At 43.7% G+C, this 21,924-nt stretch overlaps 1 protein-coding gene across 2 annotated transcripts in view; it reads left to right on the forward strand.

Moving 5' to 3' along the window:
- Window positions 1-21,924, forward strand: part of LOC111150887 (ENAH, actin regulator) — a 132,569-nt gene that overhangs the window by 74,853 nt on the left and 35,792 nt on the right. The window lies entirely within an intron of this gene.

Consider the following 21,924-nt stretch of genomic DNA (forward strand, 5'->3'; position numbering starts at 1 on the left):
AGTCTTTCCTGCTGCTTAATGATTTGCCACATTGTAAAACCATTTTTCAATATTGAATAGTTCTGTTCATTTTGGTTTTTTGTTTTTTTAGCTGCTAATAGCAGTATTATCCATGAATGTTGGTTTATCCTTCTGAGTGATTTTTAGGTTTTTAAAGTCATGCGTACCTTTGTTCAGACAGAATCTTCTTGAGAACCTCAGCACCTTCACATGCAAAACCGTGGCGCCACTCTGACTGTTGGGGGCTCAGAGCCCAAGCCGCCCAGGCAGCACGCGGCTCTCCAGAGCAGGGGCTGAGGTACTAGCCTGTCTGTTTTGCCAAAACCCATAATCACTTGGTTCTCCTTTCACCTTTCCCTTGTCCCTGAGTTCTCTAAACCCTCAAACATTTTTTAAATGAAGAAAAAACTACTTTCTTTGGGGCTATTCATACTGACCTTCATAAGGTGCTCTGTGTGTGTGTGATATTTCCATCTCTTTTATGAAAAGGAGGGTGGCAGGAATGTTTTCCTTTATTTTGTTTTTAACTTGGTGTGCAATTATCTAATATACTGGAAAGTACAGGAGGTGCTAAATACAGCTAGTTATATTTGGAATTTAAAACCACAAATCACATGTTCTAACGTTTTTGAAAAAGAGTTGAATTAGCCTTCCTTCTTCTGTACCAAATGCTACAATGTATCTCTCCCCTTTCTCTAATGATAGACTCGATTTTTAAACGCTTACATTCGGATGGCATTATCCAGACCGATATTTTTTATTTCTGTGTTGTTTGTCAAGTATATTTGTAACAGTTTTGCAGATAAATAGTTGTGGATTATATAAAATGTAAAGTTAGTCTTGTGATGATTAGTGGAGGTAAATTTGCACAATTTTTTTTGAGAAAGGTTGAGGGTATTTGAAAATAGGAAATAATTTTAAAAATTCACTTTTTAAAAAGGAAAATTGTAAGCATAGCCAGTAAGTGTATTCGACTTTTATTCTTCTTGACCAAGATTAAGCATACTTTTGTAGAGGGAAAACCTTAAAATATTTTAACCATTAGCTAAGACTGCTTTTGCTAGATTTATTTTATAGCTGTAAGATATATTTTATAGCTTGAAGAAGAGAATACAATGCGATTCTCATGTTTAAATTTTTCTTCAGATTTAAAAAATATTTTTATATAGAGAGTCCATTAATTACTCTTACTGGAAATTTGGTCTGATATACCTTCAGTATGAGCATTTATATGAATTTTATCTTCGCATTTTTCAATCTTTTGGAGATATGTTTTAGAATTAATTGGATTTTAGAAATCTCAAAAAGTTCCTAGAAATATCTTGTTAATAGTGACATTTATTTTTCAGGCCTGCAGATCGCATGTTTCATGGGACCAATACTAAGGTCCTATCACAGATGCCATCCAGTGTGCTCTGAGCTTAGGCCCTGTGCAGGCGTGGGGAGTGATGCTAACAGGCTAAGGCCTGTCCCTTGCCCTCCGGGCTTTCAGCAGGGCTGGGGCTACTGGAAACAAGATCAGCACGTTAGGATACAGTGTGTAGGATACCATGAGTGAGGTGCGCACCAAGGACTGGGGAGTACCAAAGAAAACTCCGGGGTCCAGGGGAGATTCGAACAGCAGATGATGCTGGAGGTATGATTTGAAGAATGTGTAGGCCTCGGCTGTGGTAGGAGAACATTCTAGATGGTCTGGGTGGGGGGGGCATTGGGAAACAACGGAGAGGCAGTGTTGTGGCCTAGGTGTGAGAATTTACAGAGGAGAGAGATCTGAGAGAGAAAGCAGGGAAGGCGGGGAGGGGCCTGTGTCCCGCTGTGTGTGGCAAGGCGCCGGATCTTCCGGGTCGGGGAGTTACCACCTGCGAGGGGGCCAGGAGCATGTTCTGTGAGCAGGTGTGTGCTCTAGCACGGACGTGGTGGGCTGGTTAGCAGGTTAGCATGCGCCCCAGGCCTGGCCTGGTTAGGGTGTGCTGTGATGCCGCAGTTGAGAAAGGTGGCACCCTGAAACGGAGCCGTCACGGAGGAAGAGGACCAGAGAGACGAGGAGGTGATGCTTCTACTTCTGGCTGCTGTGTCCTTGAGGGTGTTGTTGCATTTTGTCCATAAAGCCCGTCTGAGGCAAGAACGATGGTCTGTTTACTAGGTGCCTGCTGTATGCCTGGTCCTTCCTAGGCATGCATATCACTGATGGTCTTTATGATAACCCTGCAGCATTGGGGGTGTCTTCCTCTTGGAGAGAAGAGTGAGGCTTACAGAAGGTCACGCGACCTGCCCTGGGGCCCACAGCTAGACCACTACATAGGATCCCATTTAGGTGGGGGAACCTGTGGGGCTCAGTGGGTTAAGCGTCTGCCTTTGCTCAGGTCATGATCCAGGGGTGTTGGGATTGAGCCCTGCATTGGGCTGCTTGCTTGGCGGGGGAGCCTGCTTCTCCCTCTGCCTGTCTCTCCTTCTGTGTGTGCGTGTGTGCGCGCGCGCTCTTGCTCTCTGTCAAATAAATAAAATCTTAAAAAAAAAAAAACACGTTTAGGATCTCTGTCAGTGACTTGTGATGGGCAGGCCAGGAAGGAGGCAGGGGTGCTGTGAGGTGATTACAGACATGTCCCTCCAGCCACCAAGCATCATCCAGGCCACTGGCAAAAATGGCGTTAGCCAGAGGAGGAGAGGGGCGGGTGTGGTTCTGGGCCCTGGGTCACGGGTTTGATTCTGGAGATGCTACATTTGGAGCACTTTATTAAGGCCCTCATAAAATCCTATGAGATCGGACCTTGAAAGAATCCCAGAGCTTGTCTTTTGGACAGTATTTTTCACTGAGTTTTCCCCAATCAACTTACCTTACTGAAGTCCTCTTTCGAGACAGACAGTGTTAGCTGCTCCTCAGGATGCAGTGAGTAACAGGTTTGGGGGTCGGGTGGGTGGGACCGGCTTTCTGTGGGTCCAGTCACGTCCTGCTTTTATCCTTACCTCTTCCGTACTCTCCCCCACGTGTAATTTCACAGTCTTCACAGGCACGGGGGCTTGATCTGCTGGAGCTGTGTCTCTAGTGTCCAGTTACAGAGACTGTTAAGACCCAGGGGACTTCCCTTGGGTCATAGCCCCAGAGGGGGAGGCACAGCTGGGGTAAGGGCTGTTTCTCTGCTTTTCAAATCAACATCATCAGGGAAAGTCACTTTGGGGCCAGAAAATAGGAAAGAAAAGAGCTTTCATTTACTTTTTGTCTCATGTATTTTAGTAAGATTTCAAGGTCTTTCATTTAGTGGAAAGCACTTGTAATTGGAGTCAGAGCCAGTCTCTTCCTGTGGTGGCCGGGTGCCTTCTCTAACTTTTCTAATGCTGTCCTTTCCTGTGGTGGCCGGGTGCCTTCTCTTAACTTCTCTACCACTGTTTCCTTTGGAGACCATGTTAGGAGATCATGCTGGGAATTCAATGAGATGAAGACATTAGTATTACAAAGCTATAAGATGTTGTTTTTGAATGCTAATCTTTATAAACACCTGGAAAATTTTGCAATACGGGTTAACTTGCTTCGAGGAAGGACTTTGGTTTTCTTTAGCCTCTTCCTTGTCTTCACTCCCTGGTGAAGACCTGCCTTGTTCCTTTTTTTTTCCCAGAGGAAGTTTGTTAATTCCTCCATGGTATGGGTGCATCTGAATGCCCTCAGATCTCCTGTCCAGGGGTTCTTATCTTGGAGGGGAGAGAAGACACACCCATCGTCCCTGAAAGAAAGCCCCCGCTGAGGCACAGATGAAGTTCTCTCTGAAGGGGAATGAGGTGTCTGCAGAGGGGCCTCTGGGCAGGTGTTGATGAGGTGGCTTTTGGAGCTACTTTAGGGAGGTAAATGAAGTGTAGGCACAGGGAGCCGGGAGATGGCAGAACGGGAGAGGAAGGAGTGAGCCTTGTTTGCCTGTTTTGTCCTTTGGGGAGAAAGTCAGAAGCTAGGTTTAATCAAGAAGGGCCTTTGGGAGACATGGAGTTAGTGGAGTTTTTGAGCAGGTGGAGCGAGGGGAAAGAAACTGTGCTTAAGAAAGTGGCAGTGGTTTGAAAAGGGAGCTGCTGGAGGCAAGGGGGACAAGCATGAGATGCCTCGTGGAGACAGAAATCACGAGAACAGAGGGGAACTTGAGACGGGAGCATGACAGCAGTGAGTCAGGTGAGTGCACGGGAAGCCAATACTCTAGTGCTTCACCCCCTTAGGTGCCTGTTTTCCTTGAGAAGGACTTCTGGCTGCCCATTTTACAGGACCTTGGCAGAGCTCTGCAGGCGAGGACGGCGTCTGTGGGAGACGTGGTATGACCGTTAGCTTTGGAGTGAAAACATAGTTCAACATAAAGTCAATTTTTACTGTGAATCTGAGTCCAGGTTTCAGAAAGGAAGGTACATAGACACAGTTTTGTCTTCAGGCAAAGAAACTATTAATTTTTTCTACAGACTTGAAAATGAAATTAGAGAGCAAATGTGTTCAGCCCCAAGTTGAGTAACAACATTTTTGAAGATTTACTTATTTATTAGTGAGAGGAGGAGAGGGAGAGAATTTCAAGCAGACTCCCTGCTGAGCACAGCCCAACATGGGGCCCAGTCCCAGGATCATGACTTGGTTTGGGCTCAACAGACTGAGCCATCGGGTGCCCCAGTTCAGTAACTTACTGACAGTTAACATGAATGTAACGTGTATGTCCTATTCTGTGGAAGATGATTTCTTTCATGTTAGAACAGTGATTTTCAGTTTGTTACCCACAAGACTACCACACAACAAGTAGCTGTGAGATGCTCTCCCTCAGTTTGGAACGCTAAAGGAACAGTGCTGCTCCATACATTCCAGTGACAGGTGATGTTACACCGCTAGCTCAGATACTAAGTTTTTTTGCTTGGGACTAAAAATTACCAGCTCTTTGTAGAGATACTCCGCTTAAAACCTATCAGAAATTCTGACCTACTGTTACTGACATTTTAGGAAATTTTGGATCTTTTTGTGATTATGTGATTGTGCCAAGATGCCAGTAAGAAAGCTTAAACAGCCCCAGGACCTGAATTGAAAACATGACCAGCTGCATGTCTGATTACTTGTGAAAGGTTCTTTGGACAGGCTCACTCCCAACGTCTAGTCCAAAGGGGTTAGTTAAAGTAATAAAAGGGTTTTCAGCTGTGAAACAGGTCAGGAGCTGCTGAGTCAGGCTTCTAGTTCCTGTGTCCTACCCATCATACTTCTAAGCCTTAGTTTCCCGCCCATGTCTCTCCCTTCCTCAGCTGCGCTTCCAGGGGGCACTGAGCACTTCTGGAAAGTGATCTGGGTGATGGATCTCTGTTCTCCCCAGGATGGAGCGCAGGCATCGTTACTTTCAGTGGGTGCACCAGACCCAGATTCCCTTGGAAGGCTGCCTCTCGCTGGTTCTGTTCCCTTGGCCTCACCTGCAAGAGCTATCTTGAAGTTCTGGGACTAGAAAGTGACTGGATTAGTGCCAGTGGTAAACACTAAGGTATTACATCCTTCTCATTTGTTCAGGATAGCTTTATCCTCCAGTATTTGTGGTGAGTCATACTTGGAATTACTCTGTTGCTAGTTCTTGGTCAGGATAGTTTGAATGAGTGTTTACCTTGTAGCTTCCACTAGTGGTTTGTAGATGCCTTCATCGTCCCCTTGTCATCGGAGGGGTTGATGCCATCCCTGGATTCTGCACTTGATCTTAGGCCAAAAGGCCAAGAAGCAATGCCATCCCTGGATTATGGTCTCTATCTAACTGTTCTCCATATTCTCATTTTCTTTGGGCCAAGCCACCTGCAGCATCAGAAATCTTAAGTTGAAAGCCCTTACTCAGGATTTAAGAAGTGTGCTCCAGGGATCCTTGAGGACCCTCTTCTAGACCCTTCCAGGGAGTCTGTAAGGCATTCCTTTTTCCTTCTTACATTTCAGCCAAAGCAAGGTGCTGTAACATACCGAATGCAAAAGCAAATAAAATAATACAGGTGTATTCGCTAAACCAACCATTAAAGAGATTTGTAAAAATATAAAGCCATGTCATGCTAATAGTTAATATTTTTTATTTGGGAAATAATTTTGTTTTGGAAAAGAATTACTATTTCTAAAATGAATTACTAGAAATTAAAACTGGAAGAATATTGTTTATTTAATACAGCAAATAACAGTAGCTATAACTCACCTTCACAAGAGCTGTTCAGGGTCTTTAATGATGTCTAAGAGTATGAGGGGGCCGGGACCAGAACCTTTGAGGATGACTGCCCTCATTAATCATCAGGGGCACTGTGGACTGAGGAGAGAATTTCCAATGGCTTTTATCCTTTCCAGGCAGCCTAGCAAAGAGCTCTTGTCTTCTTAGTGGTTGACAATTGGGGTTCCATATTTTCTATCTCTTTAAGACTCTGTGTCTTTAAGATAAGCCTAGCTTTGCTTACAACAGAGGAGCCTTTCTTCTGTCATTATTCTTCCCTCTGTTCTGCATCTTCTGTGCTTCCCATCAGGATGCCTCCCAGGCTGGGCCTGTCCGGTAGTGGGCAGAGTGCAGACCTCACTCCTGTCCGGATTGTCACCGCCTGTCAGCAGCAGGGAGAATGGGGGTCTGTTTCCTGCTGCACGTATAAAAAATGCCCAGCAATAGATTTGGAACCATCTTCTCTCCAACACTAGTAACCCCTGTGGCTGTGTGAGCTCTGCCTCTTAGAAGTTCAGGTTCTGGTTTCTCATTGGTGCGTTTGTGATTTCTCTTGTGATTTCCACAGTGATGTTCTAATAGTTGAATTATATGTTTCTGTAATCCGTGTAATAAATGAAGTTGAAAATATTTGCTTCTAGACTTTGAAGTTCCAGATAGCTAGCTGTTTGGGGAAAGCACTTCAGCGTGGCTGTGACTCAGGTCTGACACTGCATTGTTCACGGGCGTGGTGTTAGTCTTACGGTGCGGAATTGGAGCTGGGCCCGCTGCAGAAGGATGTGACCGAATGACTATAAGAGACAAGATTTTTCTGTTGAATCTGCATGTCATAGTCTTATGGAAGGTGCCTGTGGCCTGAAGTTTGTTGTCTACACGCTCTTCTCTCTGCCTGTCATTCTTGTTTCTCTGCTTCTCTGGTGGCGGGACCTCTTGTCAGGTCTGACTCAGGTCTGGCTGGGGATGACGTTTCTCAGCTTACTTTACAGACAGTTTAAAATTTAATGAGTGGCACTGCCGTGATCTGGGATGTCATCCTTGATTATTTGCACATTTTACTGCAGCAGAGTGGTAATTATATAGTCCCTTTACTTGTATTCCTAAAATTTAGTCCTGTTTGTTGCTCATAAATTGGAGAAGTATTTGCTGGATGTCAGAAATTCTGCTACCTGTTTTGTTAGATTTTTCCATCTTTAAGTAAGGATGTAGGGAGTAGGGAGCAGCTCTAATAAAACAGACTCCACCTTGCTCTTCATTGATGGTGAGAACTGACTTGCAGGACCTACTTCTCTGCTGAGACCAGTCACAACACAGGGCAGCCGAGGTGCCCCGCCATTCATAGAGCTGGATTTGGACTGCCCTGTATTGGTCTGTGGGTGGGATGGTGTATTGTGGCTTGTCTGTGTTTGCATTCAGCAAAGAGCTTGCGTACATTGCTGTCTCTGAGTGAACATTGGGTATTTCTGTTTCTGTGTTCTAGTAGGCAAGACAGAAAAATTCTAATCAGTCTTTTGAAGATGGTATTAAATAGTGGTATCTTTGAAGTCGGTATTGTATAAAGACTATTGTTTCGTTAACCCATAGAAAATTCCCAAGAGGTAGGTGGGTCTCATGATCTAAAGAAAAAAAGCCACAGGGAACTGAATTATTTACACTCTTAATAAGGTTCTGTGTTACGTGTTATGAGAGAAACAAAAATGAGTAATTCAAAATTGTGGACCTTAAGAGGCTGTGAATTGGGTAGAGAAGACAGACGAGTCCGAAAGGTCTGCCTGGCAGCGTGTGTCTCAGCAGAGGGACAGAGTGGTGATTGTGAGGTAGAATGAACACAGCGAGCTGCTCATCGGAAGACACTGAAAATAGTTCTCATAAGGTAGACCTGCTGTTTCTGTGGGCTTTTGCAATTTCTGAGAAAATTCACACCAGAAAACAAACGGCTTCTGTTTTCTGGAAACTTTCGGGAGTATTTGGTTATGACAGTGTCGTTGACGTAGGAAGAAATGCATTTATAGTAAGGACTTTCCTTTGCAGATACTGTCCTGGTCTTTACTGTGGTAATGCTGTGCTAAACACAAGAATTACCTTTTCTTACTCAGAATTAGAGTCCCTAGTCTTCATATATTTAAGCCTTAGGAGCGTACATCCCAATCTGAAGATGTCGACTGAATGAGTGACGTTAATTACCAGGAAGTGGGTCTCTGGTCTCTTTACAAGTACTGCCGGGGGCGGGGGGGGGAAACCTTGCATTGATGTGGGGCACTGTAGATTGTCGCAGTCCTGCTATCGTGGGCACCAGATAGCGTTCTGCTTGCTTTCCGTTGTTCTTAGAACAAAGCAGCTCCTTCATGTGGCTCTTGGTCCTTGGGCTCTGGCCCCTCTGGACTGTACATTCAGCAAACAGCCCCCTGCATCCCGGGCCGCGGCTTTTTCTGCTGCTGCTTTCACCACTGAGGAACTTTGTGTTTTCTCAGAACACTTTAAACTTTTAATTTCTGGATTGAATAAATGAATTTGGCAGAACCAAAGTTAGTGACATTGCTAGTCTTTACTAGCAGATTCTCTTGGCACAAACAGATCAAGTTACTCAAAGCATCTCTGATGACCTACTGCCTGCTAATTTGGACTAAGATGTGATCTATAAACAACTCTCAAGTGTATTTAATGCAGTAATAGTACCTGGTAGCATTATTTCCATGAGTGGATGTCAGCGTGTCTAGAATTCTGTTCGCAGGAAACCATAACTGTTTTTCCACTCCAGCGGGATCCATGCTATTCTTTGGGGAACTCGGCTTGAATGACATCTCCTCACTTGTAAATAAACACATCTGCCTCCGTTTGCAGAGTGTAGTTCTGTTTTCAAGATCGCATCCCCCCGAAGTGGGGGTGTTCAGGACCGAGGTGATCCCACCTTGTCTGTTAGTGCAGCTTTTATTTCTCTGCCGAAACTTCCCCTCTACTCAGTACAGTATGATTTTGAGCAAGTGTTTTCTAGATGTCCCACTGGTGTTTCTCGTGCACTTCACCTTTCTGTGAAGAGCAATGGCAGCAGTGTGTGGAGTGTGGGTTTGCTTACACGCAGGCTCCAGGTAAGCTTGTTAGGAGGGTACATGGTAAGAGGATGCATGGCCAGACTGCCTTTCTCAGGACAGCTCTGGTTTCTGCTGTCCTGCCTCCCTTCAAGGGTTGCTCCTGTGCCCTGCCTTCTGATGGCTCTCGGTCCTAAGGACTGGGCAAAGAACTTGCCCTCACCTGAATTTCTTCATATTGGAAAGTGGCTGTGGACGAGGCTGCTTCCTTGTTTGTAAAGAATTCCCTCTTTCCTGGAGGCTCATGGGATCCCAACGTTACAGTCCATTAAAAACTTCAGATACATCCACCCAAAGGTTTTTTTGTTTTGTTTTGTTTTGTTTTGTTTTAATTTAAAACCAGTTTTATTTCCCTGACTTTTGTTTAAATATTTTTGGTCTTATGTATCTCTCCTTTTTAATAAAATTATGTACAGATTGATTTGTTCTCCTATTCATCTTCCATTTGCATCATTTAGATGGATTGGAGTAAAGGTACTTAGACGACCACTAGCACACAGTATACCTTTTACAAGCTCTTTCATTTGAGTGGATTCTGTGAAAAATCACTTGAGCTAAACAAATATATCAGTTACTCCGTGCCAAGCTGGTCGTGCTGGTTGCTCACATTAGGATGTGAATGTGGCACAGATGTTACCTCTGAGCATCTTCAAGTCCGGCGAGGCAGACCGCTAACTCTGAGGAGACAGTACAAGGCCATAACTCCACAGTCACACAGCGCATCACAGGGACCTCGGGCTCCCGCGGGCTGTCCTGGCGTTTCATGGTGTTTCCTTCCAGGCTCTTGCTGGTACTGAAGACCCCCCCAACCCCCATTTTGTTTGTAAACAACAATGAATTACTGCTGCTTTTACATCTTATTTTTAGAGGGTGAGTAGTTAAAAGATTCAGATTTAACATGAAAAATGTCTAATGAAGAAAGTAGAATAATAGAAACCTATAGATGAAAATAAATATTAAAAATATAATTTAAGGGGCGCCTGGGTGGCTCAGTGGGTTAAAGCCTCTGCCTTCAGCTCAGGTCATGATCCCAGGGTTCTGGGATCGAGCCCCGCATCGGGCTCTCTGCTCAGCAGGGAGCCTGTTTCCTCCTTCCTCTCTGCCTACTTGTGATCTCTGTCAAATAAATGAATAGAATCTTAAAAAAATATATATATATGTATATATATGTATATATACATATATATATATGTATGTATATATAAAATTTAAAAGGTAAGTGTACAGTTTTCCTGAAAAAGAAGTACTTTATTGAGTAACACTTTATTAAGAGTGGGAACCTGTGACACTCATAATTTAAAGTTTCCTTAATTTTTATAAGTTTTATAACATAAACGATCTCTGTTTTTAGTGTTATTTGAGTAAATAAACCAATTCTTCATCACCATTGCAAACCATCACGTTTGAATAGGCAGCCGAGTTTATGGCCCGCTAACCGCCATTCGTGAGACAGTGTATTTAGAGAGTAATGGGGTGCTTGGGTGGCTCAGTCATTTGAGGCTCTGCCTTTAGCTCAGGTCATGATCTCAAGGTCCTGAGATCAAGACCCCACATTGGGCTCACTGCTCCACCTGGAGTCTGCTTCTCCCTCTGCCTCTGTCCTCCTAGCCCCCCACCCCACCTCCTCCAGCAGCTCCAGTGGTAAACCCTGCACCATGTGAACAAGCCCAGCTTATTTTGTGTTTTATGTATTTAACCAAATTATCCTTTTAATAAAACTTTACCTTTTTTTGAGTTTCAAAAAGTAAATTTGTGTACTTTCGTTGCAAGTATTAATTGCCTGATGTGGTTTTTGGTAGAAGTTGCTTCCTGGTCTCCATGCTGGAGTAGCTGGAGTTCCTATGCGGAGATGAGAGCCAGGCGCTGGGCCCCATGGACAGGGAGCCTGCTGTACTGGTGTCACTGGGATGAACCATCCCGATGAGCGCATGGGTATTCAGAGGCACCACCTAAGAAACCCCTTCAGTGTTGATTCCTGCTGGCAGGGGCGCTGCCACGGACCTTCCCACACCAGCTCTCGAGTTTGGAAAGGGCATCCTAGCCTTGTAGCCCATCCAGACCCTTGGGGTCACCCTGGTGTCATTGTTGGGGTCCCTTCCTTCATCATTTGTGTCCTTTTCTTTGATCTAAGGCCAGAGTCAGGAGGGTCCTCAGCCAGCCAGAGCTCTTGCTAGTGGAACTCTGATTTCCACAGCATTTTGTTTTTCAGGGGAAGATAAGTGGTTTTTTTTGTTTTGTTTTGTTTTTTGTTTTTATGATTAAAAAGTTGTGTGCTTATTTTAAGAATTTAAGCAGTGCAGAAAAACATAGAGAAGAAAGAAAAAAAAAAACCTAAAATCCTACCACCCGGACACAATCACCTTTTATATTTTCCATAAGGGAAAGGTGATAGGGGTCAAAATACTTTTCAAGTTTGTGTTAAAAACGATTTTGAGATAAAGAACACAAAGCCACCATGGCACTGTATTTTTCCTTTACAGCTTTCTGGAGCTTTCGCACAGTGTTTCCCTGTGTGAGGCGTACGGCCCAGTGGTCGGTGCTTTCACCGGGTTGAGCAGCTGTCCCCGCCGTCAGCCTTAGACAGTTCAGTCACACAGGAAAGCAGCCCCCCAGCCTGGAGCCGCCGCCACCACCCCTCCCTGCTCCTGGCGACCATGGAGTTGCTCTCTGGAGACTCACTTATTCTGGACGTTCCCTGTACGTCGAACCAGATGATACGTGCTCTTTTGTGACCGGCTTTTGTTCAGCGTGATGTGTTCATGGTTCCAGCTGTCTTGTAGTGTGGGTCACGCATGGCAGTGTGAGAAGTCCAGCGTAATAAAAAGCGTGTGTCACATGTCTAGGTGTGCTAAGTTGTGCCAGTGGGACTCTCACATTTCAGTAGTTGGCTTTCTTATTTTAAAATTGTTGGGCTGTGGTGTATGGTGAATGCAATGACCGAATCTTAGCATTTTTTTAAAGTAAAGAGCTTAAAAGCAAAGCAGAAAGCTTTCTGCAGATTCTTTAGTTTAAAAAAAAACTCAACCTCTTAAACCGTGGTGAATTGCAGCAGAAGTGTGTGCCGAGCTGAATGCAAACAGAGGAAGCACTTGACCGGGTTTGCAAAATCTCTGACCACGTCATCTTTTGTCCCCAGGCTCGGTTTCCCCTGCCCACAGCTGCCCTGCCTTCATTTTTTCCCACATCCAGGAGCATTCACTTAGAAACTTGATACCTTTTTTGATTCTCTTAATTCTTTTTGTTTTGTAAAAGCAGGACTGAAGAGACAGGGACTTTGAAAGTCTCTGTTGTATGGTGAGAGTGCAAACACTTCTCTTGGTTACAGTGTTTCTGCTCCTTCCATGTGGATAAGGGAGTGAAGTGGTATGAGTTTTCTGAAAAATGATCCGAGGCGTCCTTGTGTTCCTGCCGGTGCCTCAGTCAGCCTTCCCCGCTGAGCTGGGTGCCTTGGTTGTTCTCCCCCAGCTGGTCTCCAGTGTTGTGGGCTGTTGTGGGCCTGTTGGGTCTGTCTCTCGACCAAGTAGAAGTTTGGACCACTTTGCCTAATTATAATTTTGTACTCAAACCTCTCTCCTAAGTCTTCAGACAGATTCTTCAAGTTTCTTAGATAATTTGATAATTACCTAATTTATATTCATGCTTATTATATCCTTTCAAGATTTTTTGAAGTGGCTAACAGGAGAAAATGGTTGCTAAAACTTGAAATAGGGAAAAAAAACTCCTAGTGAAAGGGGGTAATGATTGTCCTCATTGTAGGGGCCTGATGGGAACTCACATTGAGTGTAGACTATCAGTAAGTTCTAGTTACTATGGAAGGAAATCTTCCCGCCACCCAGGGGAAGACGACTGTGGGCATCAGGGCATGGGAAGGGAGCCGGGGAAGGGGGTCGGGGAGGGGGCCGGGCAGAGGGAGGCGCTGCGGGCGAGCCCATGGGGAAGGTGGGAAGACTGGCATGCCTGGAGCCTGGGGAGACAGCGTGAACTGGATGACGGAGGCAGTGGTCACATCACAGAGAGAGGGCCCTGGAGTTTGAGGTTTAGCTGAAGACCAGTGGGAAGCAATCGATGACGTTTTATGGAGGGAGGTGAGTTGATCTGGTTCACTGGCTGCTGTGGGGAAGGGGGTCTTACCGAGATCAGAAGGGGCAGCTTCGTGAGGCGATGCTGCCGCCACAGTCAGGGCTAGCGGTCTGCGAGTGTTGGAGCTGATCCCTGCTTGTGTGTGTGTCTGGTGTAAGTGTGTGTACTTGGGTGTTGACATTCTGCATATATTATGAAACCTAAGGAAAAAAAGGCATGAGAGAAAAATGAACAGAAATAGAAGTGCTGGTGTTTTCTTTCCCATGCCTGTGTGTGGTCAGCATTCTGGGGTAAGTGTGTCCCTCTGCAAACCACTGTCTGGACAAGAGGTCACGGGGCAGCAGAGGCTGTTGGGAGAGAGGGATTTTGAGGGGACAGGAAGGGCTTGGCAGTCGGTTCACTAGTCGTAATGAAAAGGAAGGGGTGAGCAGGGCCCTGGATTTCTGGTTTGTGTCACTGAATAGATCACGGGCTCCGGCCATAAGCAGATCCTGCTCGTTAAAGTGCCGCTGCCAGACTGTGCGTGTGCATCCTGGTGCCCGTGGTGGCCGAGGGCCCTGCAGGGAAGTAAACATGGGACGTGGGTCAGTCTCCCCTTCATGAATGTCGGGATGTGGCAGGCTGGTACATTCTGGTCGACTCTAATGGTTTCTTTAGCTGGGGACAGAGTCGTTGATTCCACCGCTGAAGATAAATGGTGTAAGAACAGGTGTGGGCTGGGGACACGTTGGGACTATCGTAGTTCAGGCCTGTAAGGAATTCTCCGCAGTCTATCAGCTGTCAGCAGCCATCTTGCACTTGCTGAGAAAGGAATAAAATGTTTCTTGAGGGCATAAGTTGGGGAAGGATTCATGAATCGAAAGGGCAGGGGAACCCCATCACCTGTACAGTTTCCCTGAGACTTGGCACGACGACACAAGAGAGAAGTTTGTATGTTGGCATTTTTTCATGTGTCGATAGAGATCCATGACACTCCTGAGATATATAAAGATTTTCTGTTATTAAAAACTGCATGTATTTTAAAAGAAAATATGAACATTTTTTGAAAATGTATTAAAATGCCCTTTAAAAACACCATTACTCTGAACACAGTTTGGTCTTTGTTGTGATTCTCGTGTCTGCTGGCACGGGGTCCTGTAGAATGAGACCCACATATATGTCTGTATGTGTCTTTTTTTCAGCTTTACGGAGGTATAATTGACGAACGAAATTGTAAGGTATTTAAAGCACATGTCATGATGACCCGATATAGCATATATTGTGGAAGGATCCCTCCCATCCAGTTAATTAACACATCTGTCATCTTCACGTGTGTGTGTGTGTGTGTGTGTGTGTGTGTGTGTGTGTGGTGGGTGAGTCTGCACATTTCAGTTACACAGTACAGTGCTGTCAACCACAGTCACCATGTGTGTATTCGAGCCTTGGTCTTTATGCATCTTATGTCTCAAAGTTTGTACCTTTTTACCAGCTTCTGTTTACCTCCCTTTTCCCCACAGGCCCTGGCAGCCACTTTTCTGCTGTTTCTGTAAGTTTGTTTGTTTGTTCAAGTCCACACACGAGTGATGCCCTGCAGTCTTTGTCTTTCTCTGTCCGGCTCATTCCACTTAGTGTGATGCCTGCAGGGTCCACCCAAGTTCGCAGGATTTCCTTCTTTCTTACTGCTGAGTGATACACCCTTGTGTGTATTCCGTAAGGTTCCAGAATAGAGTATCTCACACACTGCATCCTCTTGATCCGTTCACCCGCGGATGGACAGTAGTTTTTTGCGGCGTCCTGACTGATGTGACTGAGGCTGCAGCGGACATAGGGGTGTGGGCGTTTCTTGGGTATCTTGTTTTCATCTCTTTCGGATATATGCCCTGAGGCAGAATTGCTGGATGGGGGGGGTAGCTCTGTTTCTTTTAAGTTTTGAGGAACCTCCATCCTGTTCCGCAGCAGTGGCTGCACCACTGGCATGTCCGCGCTGCCCGATTTTGTTTGGTTTTGTTTGTTTTTGTTTTTTCATTGCAGGCAGCCACACCACTGCAGTGTCTTCCTCCGTTCTGTTCTTGACACCTTAGCACAGACACACACATTTGCTTTTGTTCCCTTTTAAAACATATGTCATAGAGCGTCGCCGTCATGAGGGTCACACCTGGGGGCTTTACTGATGGTCAGAGCACGAATGCTGCTCATTTGGAAGCTGGTGATGGACGTGCCCCCTCAACAGACAGCTTTCTAGAGAGCAAAGTGAAGTAAAACCAGCTTTAAGCAAGCATTATCTCATTGACCGCTCAGAAAAAAGGCCGAGAGGATAATAGCCCCATCGCCAGCTGCGTCGGGGACTGTAGCCGAGGGTCTGCCGTTGTGATTCTCTCTGGCGGGAGCATGTCGTACTGATAAGATGCAAACAGCCCGGCGTGGTCGCCGTGGCCGCTTCACCCAGGCTGCTTCCTTCTTGCCACTCAGACCAAACCCCTGAGGGGAGTGGTGGGCACCCCCGTGACAGGACTGTCTCGGGGAGAGCGGCTGATAGACGAGCTCATTTCGCTTCTCCAGAAGTCCAGTACAGATGCTACATCTTGTGGGTTTGGCGCATCTTAACCTCCTCGGCGCGTACTTTCCTTCAGGGCCCGTGCTCGTCTGAGCGCGGAGCCTGATGGGTCCTGTGGCTGACCTGGAGAGACGGGGTCTCTGCGGGTGTGCGGAGCACTGGCACTCGCGCGGACCATTAGCCTGCCGCAGGCGTCCCATTCCTGCGCCCGCCTGGTCGGGGCCGTGACTGCCGCTTCTTGCACTGCCCACCCTCCCCCGCCCCCCAGCTGAGCCTGGACAAGTGGCATCAGCATCCGGCAGGAAGTGCCCTGGTCGGACGGAGAGCAGTATTTGATGCGGTGCTGAGCAGTGGAAGTCCGTAGAAAGATGCCTTAAGATACCGAGGGCGAGAGTGGTGCTTAGCAGGCGTAAACGGAGACAAGAGTGGGAGTTTCTGGTGGCGAGTGGGGGGTCTCGTGAGGTCTGCGTGGGCTCCCCGCATTCCGACAGCGGTCAGGTGGCTGAGCCAGTGTGATGGGCAGCGCAGCCTGGCAGGCGCTTTGCGGTCCGAGGCGAGATCCTGTCTCAGGGCTTTCTTGAAAGTTTTTATATTTTCCTTACTCTTTTTCCCTTTAAACATGAATTAAAGGAACAGAAGGGTAAAACCTGAAGACCAGGCATGTTTATTAATAAAGGCTTTACAGGAGTAGTCATTTGCAGACATTGGTAAGACAGATTCTTTTAAAGTTTAAACTTAAAATATAACTATAGAAAATTTCCTAAATTGTTTGTCTCCTTTGAAATGATGTGATTGACTTGGTAGACATGTTACATGTATGCCTGTGGTCTCTCTCCTGTCATTACAGTGAATGTTGTGCATGCGGCTTTAATAATAATAATAATAATAATATAATAGACAGGGTTGTTGAAAGTACTTAGCAAAGGTGACATTTCTCGATCTTATTTATTTTGTGTTTGAAAATATCTGCTGTATGTAATATTTTTAAAGCAAGGTTTAAACTTAATTGGATGATATTAAATCTAAAAATGATTTTTAAAATTCTGATTATTTAAGATTTATTGCCATTTTCAGATGTATGGTCTTTAAATTGGTTTGGTTCTGATTCTATGTAAACTTTTTTAATTAGCATAAATTGTATTATTTAAAGAACACAGTTTGGGGAAATCTAAAATACTGTCTGTCTTGTTTGCCTTTATGCAGTCTTTCTTGAGTCACTATATTTTAATCTGTTCATTGTTTTTTGGCTAATACCGAGGGAAAAAGAAAATCTTTCCTATGCTGAAAAGAATTTCTTTGGAATTTTATAGAAAATTATTGATACAAAGTTATAAATGTCACTAATGTAATAGTAAGAAAATTTTTAATTTTGTTTTTCCCATCCCAATTTTGTCACCTTGATTTTATATAAGCCCTTCCCCTTTTCATAAATTAGCACCTTCTTCTCACTGAGTTTTTTTCTGTTAAAGAGAATTTACTTCATTAATACTTAGGGTAAATTTTAATGTAGGTAGCCTAAATAATAAATGGCTATTTGAAGTGGCCACGTGTATTTAGTAAGATATTTTGTCAAGTATATAAACATATTGGGGGGAAAAAAGGAATCATTAAATATGGCTTGGTAAAACAGTGAATAGTTCTGATGTTTTTTCAGAGTGCAATGAAGATACTCTTATTTACATCAATGACTATAAAACACTTTAATTGCTACAGGCTGTTTAAAACGACTTTTGTCTTTTTCAACTAGTAGAAATGAATTCTTCTTAGGTTAAGTTAATTTTAAGTGTCTCCCCTGAATTTTTTTCAGCTGCAAAGTCTTCTAAATGCTCAAGAGGGTAGATACTGTGAAATTAAGTCAGCTACGGAAGCTGACCTCCTGTACCTCAGTTCCATTTACTTTTCAAAATATGGTTTTGAAATGTGGATTGATTGCACTCTCTGATTGTCTAACTCCAGAAAGAAGCTAGAAGTGCGTCATTTGGTCTGGGGCTTCTTACAGGGTTTTTCCACAAATAAGATTACACATAAAAATTCTTTTTTAAAGTTTATATTAAAGAAGATACGTTTTTATTAAATTACAGAGCTTCCAGAATGAGGATCTAGATAGGACGTATGTATAAAAACATTTTGAACCTTTGAAAGCACCTTTTAGTTTGTGTGAAGTTCTTCAGACGGCCCCGTTGTCCTTTGAAGCTTCTAACACCAGGTGTCTGTTGCAGCCCAGAGCAAGGTTGCTGCTACCCAGGACAGCACTAATTTGCGATGTATTTTCTGTGGTAAGCAACATTATGTTTACATTCCTTTTTCAAGCTGTGGTACATACTACTTGCACATTTCCATAACTTTTGTTTCCGTAGGCCATAGTCTGGCTTGTGGTATTCGGGGTATCCAGCAAGCTCCCGTTTTATGTCGTGCTCTCTATCTGTCGTGGTTCACGTAGTGATTCGGGCAGCTTTTGAGTTGGCTTCTTAGGACGTAGTCAGGGTGAGGGTCTTCCAGTGAGTTCTTCCGCAGTTCTTGCCATGGGAGCAAGAGGGGTTTTTGTTTGTTCGTTTTTGTTTTCAACTATTTTGTTTGAGGCAGTCTTTTAATTTATAACTGAAGGGACAGAATCCATGCACCTCAGTATGTGTCAAGGACTGTGAATGTGTCTTATCCGAAGGGAGCGTTTGCTCCACCCGAGTGAAGCTGTAGGCACATGTGTCTCGAGGTGGGTGGAAGCCACTGCTGCTTCCGGCTCCTCCATGGCCGCCTTCTTCCTGCAGTAGGTGAGGCGTGAGCTTGGGCTCACAGAGTGCTCTTGCACTCCTGTGCACACGCGCGCACACCTATGTGGTGTTCGCATGCGCGAGCCGGAGACGTCCCTTAGCTTCCCCGAGTCACAGTTAGGTGCGTGCTCCTGCCCTTACACGAGGATAGAGCTTTGTGCGCGTGCACACACACACGAACACACACACAGACACGCACACCTTCCTCTGAATTCTTTTTATCCTTATTTGATTCTAAAACCTTCTGTTTGGAAAACCAAGTTCAAAAAATGACTTGTAAGTGTTAGAACTTTTTTTTTTTTTTTTTTTTGACTCCTAATATATAGATCTTTTTTTTACTCCTGTATACCTTGACTGGCCCAGTTGTTCTATGAGACATATAATTATAAAGTATTAATATTGCTAAAATTTTATATAAACAGTTCAGCCGTGTATGTGTACTTTATCCACGTGACTCAGTTTTTGATGTGATTCTTCAGTATTTCTGATATTGTTTCTTTATCTAATTCTTTAGAATTTAAAAATTTATGTACTGCTGGTTGAGGCAAAGAAGCATGTGTTATAAAATTTCCAAAAATAAAAACTCTGGTGTATTTCTTAATCACCTAAAGTTCCATTTTTGGCTTGCTCCGGACGACACGGTCCCATCAGTGAGCCTGTGCTGCTGGTCTTCCTAACTCCCTGCTTCCCAGGGTTTAATCAGTGACTCTAAGCGATGCTTCTCTCGGCCTCCTCCTGGGGGTTCTTCTAGGCCACCTTTTGAACTAGCCTTGAGTTATTATTCATATTGGTGTTATTAGGACTTTTTTTTAGTTCATGCTGATGTTCTGTACTTTGCTACTTACTATGTTGAGTTCCATATGCAGAGTAATAGATACAATTTACCCAATTGCAGAGAGGATTGATTTTCCCTTAATAAAGGTGAATTTTTAAGTTGTAAAATAATGTGTTAAAAAAGCAGATTTTCCCCATTATTACCTTTAATTGATTTAACTGTGTACAATAATATAATTACCACATTGCTAAGTTTACACTTGATTGTATTGTGTATAATAACACCTCCTGGTCTTTTAGTCCTGTGTTTTTAAGCAGTCTGTGGCTAAGTGTGAAACCAGATTTGTGGAAATTAAAATGTGACAGCAGGTGCAGTGTGCTTTAGCCAAAACTCAGTATTAAGTCAAGACTGAAATGCCATTCATTCCTGGATTCGAGAGACACACTATTCTGCTCTCCATCATTTATAGAGAACCTATCAGTGACATGGACACATTTTCTTTATTAGAAACTAAGTCACATCTCTGCTGTATGAATTTTAGCCAGGACAGATTAATATCAGTCCTTGTCTCCGGCTCTGGTAATAAAACAGAGGCAATAACCCTCAAAATTAGCTACCATTCTTCATGACACCACAGTAGGGATGAGGCAGGCTCACGTGTCTCTTCTCCTTTTTCCTGAAAGAGAACCATTAGCCACCATAGGATGCTCATAAGAATACTGTCTTGTGCCACCGGATAGGAAAGTGCCTTTTTTTGCATTCCATGAGAACACAGATGCTCATTTAGGAATCTATGACCGATGTGAAGTAGTGGTTACAGTCCAGAAAACATGGCGGCAGCCGGCAGCCTTGACTGCTCCTAGTTGTTGCTTCATGTCCAGACCCTCCTGTGGGTGGGACCAACCAGAAGGAAACATGAGATTGTGTCCCTGGAGTTAAGTGACCCTGAACTCTTCGATGCAGTGCTTATGGTATATTTACATTCTCTTAAATACACATGAGTTTGAGTGTGCTCATTATTGTGACTTGACAGTACTGATGGCGAAGAAACAGACAAGACAACTAGACTAAATACAGGTGCGAGAAGACCCCAGGGGGAGGCCCCTCCTCTCCGGCCCACCAGGGAGGGGATGTGTGTGGAAAGACAAGCTGCCCATTACCACAAAGAACCATGTAGAATACACTCGGAGAGCTTTTCTTGGATCAGAATTCCCCTCATGTTAAAAGGATCTTCCTCTTTCGGCTACATGAATAAATTTGTGGTGAATTAATTTTCTAATGATACCAGCCAGAGAATACGTTCCACATTTTTAAAACTTCCTTTTAAAACAAATTTGTTAATTTTTTAACTAAAAAAAAAAAAAAAAAAGAAATCCAGAACAGTTTCTGTAAATTGTTTTTAAAAGATAATTAGATAATTTTTTCTCATTCAAACTTTTTTTGAGTTAAATCAAACTTTTGTTAGTTTTTTTTTTTTAATCTGTTGAACAAAATCAGGGTTGAATTGAAATTTTGACACCCTTTACTTGAATTTGTGTATTTGACTTAAAACTTAAATCGGTAGTTTTATATTGGGGAATTTCATCTGTCCGTATCACCATGGAGGTCACAAATGCCTGTGCTACATGTGAGCAGTATGTCGGTGTCCTTTTTTGGGATAGGTGCTGGATGAATCTCTCTGACCCCATGGCATCCAGCTGTTTAATTATTGGAGCAGTATGAGCTTTTAACTTAAATAACAAATATTAATTTAAAAAATAATTAAGCCAGAATGGTTTCATGAGTTTTCCAGGCTAAGTGCTCACATTTAATATTTTTGGATAAATGCAACTTTGGAATAAAAAATACTTCCCCCAGATAGTTTAGTTTATATTTTTTCGTGTTTACTCTCCACTCCTAGTCTTCTGTTTGTCCCCCCTTCTGCTGGAAGAGATAAGACATCTTTTCCTTCTATGAGTATTAGACATTAGTTTATGGCTTAATATGACAGTCTGTTTTACATCAGTATGTTCATTTCCAAAAGAAGGAAAGAATTCCAGCCTGTTTACTAGACAAGTTCTGTTTTTCATTTATGCAAAAATTTAAGTGTGTGTTTAACACTAACTTAAAACGCTTTTTGATTTTTTGTTCTTGTTACTGATGACTTAGAATTAATATATTTTAATATTTCCTTTATATGGTTTTCAAAATAGCAGACTTAGGAAATCTAATGAAATACATCACTGCAATTTTCATGTATCTTGTCTTTTAGAGGACAAATTACATGAATAATCTAGAAATGGGTAAAGACATGAGAACAAAAATTTAGTAGGTAAGTTTAGATCCACTTACCTGTTTTTCCACATTTGGGATATGCCAGTGCCATACCAAAATTGCCGGAACCTCATCCTTCTAGCTGCAAGGTTTACTTCCCTAGCACGGCACAGAGTTACCAAAAATTTACGTTAGTACAAAGAGGCATTTCTCTCTTACTTGTTTCTGGTACTAGCGGCCTACAAAACACTGTCAAAATATCTGTTAG

The sequence above is a fragment of the Enhydra lutris genome, unplaced genomic scaffold (genome assembly GCF_002288905.1).
Source record: "Enhydra lutris kenyoni isolate GAN:26980312 unplaced genomic scaffold, ASM228890v2 scaffoldscaffold24, whole genome shotgun sequence".
Lineage (NCBI taxonomy): Eukaryota > Metazoa > Chordata > Mammalia > Carnivora > Mustelidae > Enhydra > Enhydra lutris.